Source organism: Culex pipiens, chromosome 1 (genome assembly GCF_016801865.2).
Source record: "Culex pipiens pallens isolate TS chromosome 1, TS_CPP_V2, whole genome shotgun sequence".
NCBI lineage: Eukaryota > Metazoa > Arthropoda > Insecta > Diptera > Culicidae > Culex > Culex pipiens.
In genome coordinates this window covers 54,197,305-54,206,266 of record NC_068937.1, presented here as the reverse complement: position 1 = coordinate 54,206,266, position 8,962 = coordinate 54,197,305, and the positions used below count along the sequence as shown (strand labels likewise).

Below are 8,962 nucleotides of genomic sequence, written 5' to 3'. Positions count from 1 at the left end.
AAAAATCTTAAATAACACTGTGCAGGAAGAATGAGATCATTTCATTCATAAGTTTTTGAGAAATTTCAATTTTCAATTCAATTCGTTTATCTTTTGTTCTTATCAGTTTAGAAAAGTATAATTTGTTTACAATATGTAGTGATATGGGATTTCCTTGCATCTACGATTTTGTTCTTATAAATCATTGGATGACATTATTTTCAGGGAGGATAAACGGGAGGAGGAAAATCTTTCAAAAAAAACTTCAAAATTTCAATTTGAAGTGAAAAATTAGTGGTGCTCTGGTGTAACCATGGGCGTTAGTGGGCTAAAGTTCAACGATCAAAAATAAAACAACGGATTTTTTTTTTCGTGATTCGATTATCCGAAGTGAAATTTTGCCAAGGCCTTCGGATAATCGAGTCTGGACTGTATAAATAATTTCATGAGAATAAAATGTATTTACATATTTTGAAGGATAACTGATTTTCCCGCGAAATTGAAATGAAAATATGGCGTTATGTCCACTGGGAATTTTGGCTTGAACCTCGACTCGATTTTAATTTTTTTAAAATCAAGACTAACATTTCAAAAGGGCAAAATATTCATTATTACGCCGTTTTGGAATGTTAGTTTAGAATGAAAATATTCAAAAGTGGGCAAACATGGGCACTTATTTAAAAAATGAGTTACCTAAAAATGGCTATAAGTTGAAAACGGTTCACTTTCTCGAAATTTCACTCAAGTACTTTTTGATTGCAAATTCGATTTAACATCGAAAAATGAAGTTGAAAAATTGTTGCGACCGATATTTCGATTTTTTTTAAATCTGTATTGATTCAAAAATTCATAACTCAGTCAAAGATTTTTTGCACATTCTGAAAATTTCAGAAAAGCTGGCATTTTATGTCCCCTAATATATATCTGAAAAAATAGTGTTTTTTGCAAATCAAGTTTTAGTAACAAAAAGTGAAGTAAAACATCACCAATTTTTTTTTACCGTATATATATTTTTTTCAGTGTAGTCCTTATCCATATCTGCAATTTTGCCGAAGAAACCAAATCGATCAAAAAATTCCTGGAAAAGATACAGATTTTTGAATTTTCATAAAGCATTTTTGTATGCACAGCTGCCAAATTTGTATGGCAAATTATATGGACAAACTAATGATGCAAAATGGCTTCTTTGGGCATAAATAGTTTCAGCCGGATTAAAAAATACAAAAAAATCGAATGACCGAAATTGAAACCGAAAAGAATTGCCCAGCATCGTAAAACTGGACCATGGATTCAATATTTCAATGAAAATGTTCACAAACGTGCATGAACTTTTTTTTTGAAAAAATGATTTGATAGGTGTGTTAGAATTTCTCATTTTGAAATCTGCGTAATGACATTGATATTGATCATTGATCATAGTTTACTTGTTAAAATGTTAACAAAATACATAAAATAAAAGGTAAATTGATGAAATGTTAAAATGTTGTCAAGTATTCTTTAAAAGTTATTTATAAAAAAATATCGATTTAAATTGTATTTTAAAATGACAAACAGTTTCTCATTTTTAATTGGAAAATCATTGCATTTTAAAAGAATATTAAAATAATCCCATTTATTAACATTTTCTAAATTATAGTTAACAAGCCCGGCTCTCCCGGTTTACGGTGCCGTCATCTGGGGCGAATCGAGACTACAGTCTGAATAGGGACAGCAGTTTTTAGAGCACATAAAGGCTAGAAAATTGGGAAAAGATGCACAATTTTTGTTTGATTTTTGTAGTTCTGTGTCTGTTCTATCCGAAACTGAACAAACATATCCAAAAATTGTGCAGTAACAAGGCCAAAACAGCTGTCCCAATTCGCCCCATATGTCCCGTTTCGCGCCAGATGACGGTATGTTTAAACTGGTTTAGTCTTGCTAAAAATGATTACCAGGCAGGAAAATGCATTTAAAACTGTTTTCAGTTTAAAATCAGCGCCGAAATAAAAAGTCCACTAAAAAGTGTGGAAAGTAAAGTTACCACGTCATCGTAGAAAAAAAGGAATCGTCGAATTCTATATCTTATGGTTATGTCAAATATAGATAAAATAGAATTGCTTTTTACTTATATTTGAATTACTTGGCAAACATGGAATGCAATATTATCAAAATATATTAAGAGGTGTAACTGGTGTAAGGTTACCGTGTAATTATGGAACAAAAAGACGTTAAAATTTCACCCATTCTTAATTTTTAACCAATCCCATCCGAGGTTCAATCACCGGTACAAAAGGGGTTTTGCATATTCGCTAATATTCCGTACCCCGACAAAATTTACATCTCTATTATAGAAAGGTTTTTTTTTCAATCCCGAAACGGTTGTGTGTGCACAAGTTATTATCGAACTGTTTCGGGCGCGTTGCAGCGTGCTTATCGTGTTTGCTCAACGCATTATCAGCATCAGAAAGAGTAAGAAGCCTTTACCATCTATTAGATATGCAAGCATTCTCAAACAGCAGATAACCGATTTCCATGTCGCTAGTTTTAGGTTTTTTATCGCTGCTTGGTTGCTCACTTCTGAAAAAAGGATTTATCTGTTAAATTGTATGCTTTGTTCTTCGGTTTAAGGCATGCGCAAATGATAAATAATGTTCCGGAAAAAATGTCACTTTGTGCGGGGAAGGGGGAAAAAGGGTTGGATCGCGACAGCATAGTTAACATCTCAATAAATGTTTGTTCAAAGGGAACGGGTTAAACTTTTTTCCACCCTGTTGGTTCTGCCTAGTTAGGGGTTGAAATTATGCGTCACACAATTTTAGTTTAAAAAATTTGCCTACACCACCTAATCACGCCGAACCAAATTGCAATTTCACACCTATTCGCACTATTTGCATGTTGCACGTGACGTGACTAATTATTTGTGCACTGCGTTTGGAAAACCAAACTGTGCCAGAGGGGTTTTATAGCTACGCATGGGACAAAGTGACATTAATTTGCACTGTTTAGTTTAGGTGCGTAACTTCCATATTGGAAGGTTTAGAATCTAAAATCGCTTTGGCTTTGGTCTCGCGGGACCAACGCAGGTAAGCCGCAAGCCACATCATTTCCACTCTCTCACTCTGGGTTTTTTCTTCTCCAACATGTGGTAAGGCTAGAAATAATGGTGTTGCTGCAAAATTGAGAAGCGCAGCGCTATGCATGATCGGTAATTTTGACTGCATTAAAATTAGTTTACATGCGACTGAAGGGAAATCAGGATAAACTTAAGAGCGAGTTTTTCACCAATGTGTAACAGGTCGTATCGAGGTGCTCCGATTTGGATGAAACTTTCAGCGTTTATTTGTCTATACATGAGATGAACTCATGCCAAATATGAGCCCTCTATGACAAAGGGAAGTGGGTTAAAACGGGCATTGAAGTTTGAGGTCCAAAAAACATGAAAAATCTTAAAATTGCTCGCATTTCCGTAAAACTTCATCAATTCCAACTCTTAGATGCATTCGAAAGGTCTTTTGAAGCACTTCAAAATAAGCCATAGACATCCAGGATTGGTTAAATTTTTTCTCATAGCTTTTGCAAATTACTGTTAAAAATGGATTTTTTAAAACCTTAATATTTTTTTGCAACAGCCTCCAACACCCGTACTCCTATAGGTCAAAAGTTAGGGAATTTCATGGACTATAAGCCTACGGAAAAGACTTTTTGGCCAATCGCAGTTTTTCTCATAGTTTTTCGATTTTTCTGTATCAAACATTTTACAACGTTAGTTTTTGTCCTGTAGGCTTCCATAGCGGCACTTTTTGGTCTCAATTTTGTCATATTCGGAATCCTCGGAATATTTCACGTTAGTTAGAAGTATTGGAGCTGTAAATTTGATTTAACCCTCTCCCGCCCATGGTTACTCCAGAGCACCAAAACCTTGAACTCAAATATCTCGGAACTAACACAACTTTTCATGGTGCTTTAAGTTGCAGGTGTTCCTGTAGAATGTATACTAACAGCTCTCCTAATTGCATCAAATTTGGTTAAGCACAAGCAAAGTTACAGTGCGAAATGTAAAGAAAAATGGGCTAATTTTAGGGAAATAAATAAGACCTGTTTTCGAAAGCCCGTAAAAATTACCAAACATAAAATTTTATGAAACAAAAAATGTTTTGCTATCATTTGAACCTTGGACAAAAACCCCTGTGATTAACATTGTGAGTTTGGACCGGTTTTGAGTGTTTTTCAACCTTTTTCATTTGGTGCACCAGAGCACCACCTAGGCATATGAGCAACTAAATATTCAGGAGCACTTTTTTTTTTAAATTACAGAAAAAGCTTATTTTTATCAAAACAAAAGTTTATAAACGTTTTGACTATTCATAAACAAGACAAAACATTGTTATTAGACCGATGGTTTTATTATTTTCCTCATTTTTCATGAAAATGGTTGTTTGTGGGTTTTGAATGAGCCAATCAAAGAAACCTGAAAATGCAGAGATTTTAAAATTTGTATTTCATAAATCAGAAATATGGTCTTACAGCAAAGAATAAGTAGTTTTTAACACATTTCGAAGCATTTTCAAACAACTGAACCAATAGATTTGAAGAAAACTAGATTTTGTGATTTTAAAAAAAGTTGCTCATCTTCCTGATGGTGCTCTGGTGCATCACTTCAAATTAAACTTTTATGCACCAATTCGATGTTTGTGAGTCAAAGTAAAGTATTTCCTGCATTATTGTACAAAAATTTAGCCATTTACTATTTTTACGGATGGAGAAAACTTTTTAAAAAATGAAAAACAAATCGAAAATTCTGAATTGTTTTTGTCGATTGCAATGAAAAAAAAATATATATAAACTTCTTTGATCATTTGCACATATTTTTAATCCCTGATTTTTAAGATATCTTTTAAAAATATTTGCATCGATCTTTTTTTTTTAAATGATGAATTTGCTTATATTTTTGAATCTTTTTCAAGCCAAAATTTTAATGAAGAAAAATTACGTTCAATTTGAATAGATCCCTAAAAAAGTGCCCACGTGGTTTATGGATGATCCCTTTAAAGGTTTTTACCCGCAATGTTATAAACTTTCGAAAATAAACATTTTCAAGCAATCGGCTCAAAGTTATGATCGCTTAAGAGTTAATTATAATTTGAAGCCGGATCTCAGATATTTTGATAAAAATAATGTTCAGGTGAACCACATTTGCAACGAGTAGGTAAGGTAATCACATTTGCAACGAGTCCAGTAGAATGAAGATCTAACAAGTTTATCAACATTTATGATATCTTTATAGCTTACTCAAATCTTTAAATATTTTGATGAAACTTTCAGATCTAAACAAGTCTGGACCATCACGAGAAAAGGGTCGCTAAGCATTTTGACAGCTGGCACTATATTGCAAATTCCCAAGCCGCAGGTAAGTTTTGAACAGAACTTAAAGTGTAACGAAATAGCTGGATTTGCCAGCTATCATTTAACACTAGAAGTTTCGTATAAGATTTGTCCGTTCTCTGAAAAACTGGAAAATATTTGCAGCTACCAAAATGCGTTTGTGCCCTTTTCAAATGTTGCTCCATAACTGAAATCATTCTCAACAATTATTTTTTTCTGGCAATTCTACCAAACCCAAATATGACTTTTTTTAACTGTCCAAAAATCTCTGGCTCTGAAAATCAGCATCAACTATTAAATAGTATGTTTTTTTTTAATCAGGCCTGCATGGGCAAAGTACGGGCTTTAGATTATGCTTTAAAAAAATCAAAATCTTCTTAACCCCTTCCCGCCCAGTGCAAAATCATGATTTTTTACGTTTTTCCTTGCAATTTTTCACTTACTTCTCCAAATTGGATGAAATTTGAATTGGAGGCAGCAAACATCCCGAGTAGCATTGTTCAAGAAGAAATAGTGCAATTCATTCAATGGTTTTCGAGTACCTAATTTAAATTTGAAGTAAAACTTTAGTGGTGTTCTAGTGCAACTATGGGCATTAGAGGGTTATATAAAAAAATGGATTAAAATGATATAAAAAATTGGGTAAATAGGTTTCTAAAACCAAGGTGTAAATATTTTTCTATAATATGCTTATTTTGGTAAATTTTACGAAAATTGTTTTTTTTAACCGTAAAGAAAAAAAACCAAGTCATATTATTTAGGCCGAGGAACCGCCAAACCAATGTTGACCAACAAGAATTAAATAAAATTCACCGATTTATTGTTAATGAAAGGAACTTAGTATTTTGAATCAGGGGATGAAGTTCTCCGATTTACAAAACCAAAACGAGATTCTAACATTCAAATGCAAACATAAAAGGACATACCGGCTGAAAAATAGCATCACGCAATTGTAATGTTTGAAATGAAGTTACCATAACGCCGATATCACGATTTTTTTTCCTTCTAACGAACAAAACCTTGCTCCTTTCGCAAACCAATCTTTTCCTCGATCCTGTTCACTTTTCTGAATGAAAGGAACCCTTTTGCGGCCATTTATTACCGGAATCGCTATTGTACCACCAAAAATATCCAATTTGTTTGAATTTGACCGCGTACTGTTCTTTTTAATTGAACAAATCACCTCCGTAAGCGTTTCTAGTTGGTTAAAAAATCTGGACTCGTACAAAAGATGCTCAATTTTGGGCTCCATTCATGCGCGATATGTTGCTGCCTTTGCACGAATTCATTGAGGAGTGTGAAGTACTCGTTGGCAGGCACGGTACGTGTTATATGAATTAAACTAACGACTTTGAATGAATGGGTATCGTGTAGCTTGCAGGTGAATATCTAAAAAGAAAAAAAATGAAGTGATTATTTCGCCGGCGTATCACGCAACAACGCGAAACGAAACTTTTTCAAAGAAATAATGACGAATTCGGTTTGAATAGAGACTGAGTTTCAAGAACACTAATCCCGACTTCGCGTAACAGTGAGGTGCGATTTACGGCAGGTTTTATGCAACAAACTACAGAAAAGGCTGTCCGAAAGGCGATAAAAAGTTTATGCTTCATTTCTTGATGCCCTTTGCCCCGACAAGCGTCTGACACTGACTAACTGACGAGCTGCCGGTTGAAAGGAAACCGCAGCAGCTTCAGAGAAATATGATGTGGTGCCGTTCATGGAAATTTATCTCGAAAAATTTGTCTTCTTGTACTTTGTTATGCTTGGGGTATTCACTGCCATTATAGGGAAGTTTAGGGTTTTAGAGGGGTTGATAAGTTAAAAATCCTTTTTTGAAATTTATGTAAGCTGATTTTTTTTTTCATTCCTATCTTAATTATATTACAATTTGTTTGTTAATTAGAGCGACGTACCAAACACTCAGATTTCTTTACCGAATTCGGTAGTTGAAAAATCGGCAAAGTTTAAATCGGTAAACCGGCTGTCAAAACGAACAAGATATAAGATGAACAATAATGAACTTCATTACCGAATTTCGGTAATATTTTACCAAATTCGGTAGTTTTCAGTTTACCGAACTGTTAAGCAGTTGTAAAATTGGTAAAATTTAACGAATTTTGGTAAAATATGTAAGTGTGATCCTTCATTCCACATACTTAGATTTTTTTACCGAATTCTGTAGTTGAAAAATCGGTAAAGTTTAGATCGGTTAACCATCTGTCAAAATGAACAAAATTTTGCCGAATTTTGGTTGAACGATGAACAATAATGAACTTCATGACTGAATTTCGGAAAGTTTTCCAAATTCGATAGTTTTCAGTTTACCGAACTGTTTAGCAGTTGAAAATTCGTTAAACTTTACCGAATTCGATAAAAAATCTAAGTGTGCATGGTGTGTGTTTTATATGAATTTCGATAAGTTTTAGAATTTAAGTAAAGTTTTATTTTTTCTCAATATTTTTTTTTGATTTTTAACTTGACCTAATTTGATTTATATTTTTAAAATGTATGTCGAGGTAGCAGAAAAATCCGATATAACAGCTCAAAAAGCAAAAAAAAAAAGAAAATAGGCGAAGCGAAATTATCAGCTAAAAGTAATTTTTGGAATTTATTTGGAAAAAAGGGGAATTAAGTAACTGGTTTAGCGAATCAATCGCTGACTTAGCAGTTTTTTAGAGGGTATCGGCCAAATGAAACCAGTGAAATATCTCTACTGATATGGTCATATTTTTTATAATTGTGTTTCTTAAAGATATGAAATTTTCGATATCTAACAAAAACACAAGTTCTCAATGTCGCCCAATTTACCCTACGCATCGGGCGATAGTGCAGCAACACTCTGAAAGAATCTCCCAAAGTCGGACCCGTCTCCCTCTAGCTTCCCTCGCTGACTCGAATATCAGCTACACAACAGGAAACCGCGGTTATTAGATAAAAAATTGTGGTAAAAATTCTTGCTTTTGTTCGATGTGCTCACAAAACCGCAGCGCCGTAACAGCAGTCGCCGATGGATCGACAGATTGCGCGTCAGAATTTGCCACCAAGAAAATTTTTAGTTTAAGAAGCAAAAAAATCAACTTGTTTGATATTTGGAGTAAAGATAATTTGTTTTAAAAACATTTTTAGTATCATACAAAGTTTTAAAATTAATCGTCATAATACAACTATTACAAAAAAACTAACTGTCTATCCCGCAACCACTCACGAAGACATCACCCATCAATCGGCAGCCCTGCTCCCAATTTCATGGTTATCGACAGATTTCGTGTTCAGTGCAAACCAGAAGTTTTCTCTAGATTCGAACTGCGACCATAAAATTGGTTGGTGACTAAATCAAACACGATTTATAGAGCTTATCCAATCGGTTCCGATTTTTCCCAGGCCACCTCACTGGCTTGCGTAGTATTTTTCAAAATGTGATTTTTTTATTTCAGAAAGGGGTTACACAGCTATCAACCCCTTTCTGCGGAACGAAACGGGTTCGTCTTCCGGATTCGCTTTTTTTTGTCATGCCAATTTCGGTAACCAATCGGTAATACCGAAGCTAATTTTTATTGCCTTTTTGCCTGACATGCTCAATCGGTTCACTGTCTTGCGGATTGGAACTGGTTCTGAGTGA

General features: G+C 34.1%; 1 long non-coding RNA gene across 1 annotated transcript; it reads right to left on the bottom strand.

Annotated features, from left to right (window-relative positions):
* Positions 1–476: 476 nt before the first annotated feature.
* LOC128092752 (uncharacterized) lies at positions 477–6,998 on the bottom strand. The gene is made up of 2 exons (XR_008211975.1): positions 6,794–6,998; positions 477–6,729 (listed from the first exon to the last, which is right to left on the bottom strand). It is a non-coding gene; the product is annotated as an uncharacterized LOC128092752 (long non-coding RNA).
* Positions 6,999–8,962: the final 1,964 nt, after the last annotated feature.